The sequence below is a fragment of the Nicotiana sylvestris genome, chromosome 9 (assembly GCF_000393655.2).
Source record: "Nicotiana sylvestris chromosome 9, ASM39365v2, whole genome shotgun sequence".
Classification (NCBI taxonomy): domain Eukaryota; kingdom Viridiplantae; phylum Streptophyta; class Magnoliopsida; order Solanales; family Solanaceae; genus Nicotiana; species Nicotiana sylvestris.
This window is the reverse complement of record NC_091065.1, coordinates 137,253,869-137,258,019: the sequence shown is the minus strand read 5'-3', so window position 1 is coordinate 137,258,019 and position 4,151 is coordinate 137,253,869.

Below are 4,151 nucleotides of genomic sequence, written 5' to 3'. Positions count from 1 at the left end.
TGTAAGTCTGAATAACTCTGTGAATCATGAAACATTTATAATGTCATGCATATGCGTATAAATGTCATGCCATGCATAGGTATATGCATAGATAACATCATCAAGCCTCTGAGGGCATCCCATCGTATCATCTCAGCCTCTATGGGCGAAATCATAAACGTATACCAGCTGATCAGGTGGTGGTGCATATATAACGCCATAACCTTTTCCCATACCCCATATACATATACTATACACGTATATAATGCCATTTGATCATGGGTCAATATAAATGGATGCAATGCATAGTAAAGTAAGTCAATAAGATCTCTCGGAACGTCATGAGACTCATGAACAGACGATATGATAGTAGGACATATGGGGAATCTAGAACATAGGCATTTGTGAAAGTTGCGTGTTTGCTCGTTTCGTTGTATCATATGGATCCTGCCAAAAGGAAAGGAGGGATAGTCTTAACATACCTCAAGTCATGATTGCAACTCCACAACAAGCTTATGATAACTAGCGCGCCAACCCTATGACAAATAAATACATGTACGACTTAGATGGCGCTAGTGTATTAAGTATCTCAAACGATAACTCAATTCTAAAATATAACAGGCAACATCTCCCCTGATTTTACTGCTCCCTCAAGCCTAATATAGGTAAGATACAAATACAATACAATCAACAACTCAAAACCAACTTAATTACAATTCGGATCCTTCAATACATCAAAAACCCCAAATATACCATAACACACTCAATCAACAACTTATCAATTAGCCTGAAAATGCAATGATGAGAGACCAACCTACTACCCTACCGCATGTGGAATTTATCCTCACCTTTTTATCCTTCCAAAATCCATAAATAAGTAGCAAAATAGGCTAGCACAAATGGATTACAAAACAGTCCACTAAAAGTGGAAAAAAATAAAACTCACGGCTTCCAATCACCGTCCCGTGAGTTCTAACTATTAGGAAACCAATTTATCAACCTTCATTGATATTTTAACACTTAATCACAGAAGTTACACATTTCTTAACGATGAAGTATCTTGCAAAAATAGAACTATAAAGAAAAAAGAGAGATGATAGAATGATACTTACGTCGTAAGGATCGTTCTGATGTTATCGCTTCTCGATTTCATACCCTGGATGCTAGTATTCTTTGAAACCCTTTGGATAGCTTAAGTATAGGATTTTATGGTGTTCTGTAGTTGGGCTCTATGTAAAAGTGAAGAGAGAGACGAGCTAAATCCTATATATAAACTTTTGAAAAGTCAAAGAGGTGCTAGCTTGGCACCCTCGCATTGGCCCATCTTCCAATGCTTATATCTTTTTATTCGGATGTCATATGAATGAACGATAAAGTACGTTTGAAAATAAATTCCAAGACCTTCAATTTAGTATATAATATGTCCCAAAAAGACGTCATATAACACACAAAATTTATTTCTCAAAAAGCTCTGTACAAGGTAAATCCTTAGTCGATTTTTCCACAACGTAAATTCGATTTTTTCCAAACTTTATATTTTCTATCCAAAAATCATATATAGTCATATTATGACTTTAAAATCATTTAATTCATTATTAAAAAGTATCATATTCATTATACGTCACCTTGGGACACACATGGTGTAACAAGAATTCTCTATGGTATGTAAATAGTATACTAATATCTTTTAGCTTCATATTAATTGGTTTAACCGCTGGTCATGAGTTACTAAGTTTTTTAAATGCTTATTTCTGTCACAGAGGATCAAGGAAAAACATCCTTTACTACTAACAAGGGGACTTACTGTTATAATGTGATGCTTTTCGGTTTATAGAATGCATGGGCAACAAATCAGGGATTGGTCAACATGGTGTTCAAAAACTATATCGGGAAATCCATGGAAGTTTATATCGACAATATGATAGTCAAGTCGGCGTAGGCAACGCTTAACTTGCAGTTCATGACACAATGGAGCATCTTAGATAAGATGAAATTGAGGATTTGTCATTGTCCCCTCCAGCTGTTGGCTCCATGCAGATTGCTGGAAGCACAGAGGACCACCTAGATCATCTAACAGAAGCATTTTTTACTCTTCGAAGGTACATATGAAACTAAATACGAAAAGTATGCCTTCTGAGTGGCCTCGGGTGAGTTATTGGGTTTCTTGTTTCTAACAGAGGGATAGAAGTAAACTTGACCTAGATCAAAACCATTAAAGAGATACCAAATCTCGGTTATTGGAAAGGTGCCACAAGCTTTTCTCGTCATTAATAAAGTAGAAGAATTTCAAGTGGACTCTGGAATGCCAACAAACATTAAGGGACTAGAAAATTATTTATCAAAGCTGACTGTCCAAACCCTGGGAAGAAGAAAATTATTGATTTACCTTATAGTTTATGAAGTCCCGATAAGTGCGGTATTGGTGCAAGAAGATAAAGGTACGTAATCTCCAATTTATTATATTAGTATTACATTACTTGACACTAAAACTAGGTATCCACGTTTAGAGAAATTAGCTCTGGCACTCATGTGGCTGCTGAAAAATTGAAACCCTATTTTCTGTGTAATCCTATTATTGTAGTTACTACTTTCCTGTTGAAAATTATCCTACACAAGCCGAAACTCTCAGGATGACTTGCTAAATAGGCGATCAAATTAAGCGCGTATGATATTTTTTACCAACCTCGCTGATGTGCCTTAGAAATACGGCACTTTTTATACTAATATCATAGGCTTTAACTTACCTTTAAAAGGATTTTAAGTCGTTTCTTATGTTGTTTTATAGGAAATTGGACTTGAAGAGCCAAGAACATGAAAAAGATGTCAAAAAACCTAAAGAAGTCAGATTCACGGTTAGATATGCGATTGTAGAACAATGTGTGAACCACATTTCAATCTCAAATGCAACCAGGCCTGCCCAGTTTCAAGATTCAAATATGCGGATTGTAGGATTATCGCACAAATGCAAGGGAAACTTCCAGTGATCAGAAGTGACAAGTCTTTGATCCGTTATGCGGACCTTGGAGTGATCATACAGGCCACATAACCGATATCCGATGGAATTCTGGAAGTGTTGAAGATCAAATTTACAGCGATATAACGAATGTGCAGACTGTGGATCGTATCCGTAGTCCATTCTGCGATCGCAAAACTTTTTTGAAGGTTATTTTTTTCACAAATTTATCCGTGTTTTTGGACATTATAAGTAGAAGAGCTAGGGTTATTATGGGACATCTTGTTCTGAAAAAGGTTCTACATTAAGAGGTTGAATACTTCATTTATTTGGAACTTTGGATAGATTCATACACTTTGTCTTCATTGTAAGCTTTATATCTTTCTTTAATGCTTTGTTCTTTTATTTTAGCATGAGTAGTTAACTTTAAGTACTAAGTTTGTGGACCCAAAGTGGGTGTAATATTAATGGGTGTTTACCATTAAATATATATATATATATATATATATATATATATATATATATATGGATTGTTGATTTCTATTCATTTCTTATGCTTCATTTATGGTTGGTGGTTGTGAACTTTAACTATTGCCATTCTACTTTATCTTTCACTTGGAAATATGGGTTGGGGTTTGGTAGAAATTAATAGCAAAATCTCGAGACTTTAAACCTTGTTTAATAGAATCGTTTAGGAATAAGTGAGTTATACTTGGAATATATTGGTTGCTCTTAATTGTAGCTCTTTTATATTTGAGAAAATCATAAAGAGGAAATATTACCTAACTATTGGGAAATATTGGGCAGTCATTTAAAAACCATTTGCATATCAAAGGACTTCCCATTAGAAATATATCTTGTTAACACCGATAGCATTATATTCCATACAATCGGACACAACCTAAGTTATTTAGTCAAATTAATCAAATCTCTTAACAAAATAGCTTCTCTTTATAATTTACACTTATCAAACTCTTTCCAAACTAATGGAGTACAATTTTGGCCTTAGTCAAGTGACATACTATTCAAGTAATTCTTTCATGCCTATTCCCCGGGGGATTCGACCCCATTCAAGGTGAGTTATTATATTTGACATCGACCTCTTTACACCATTTATATACGCGTAATTTGTGAGTATCAAATTTTGGCGATGTTGACAGGGATTACAGTTTTGAAATTACTAACTAGTGTGTGCTTTACTTAAGTCTTTTTTTATTCC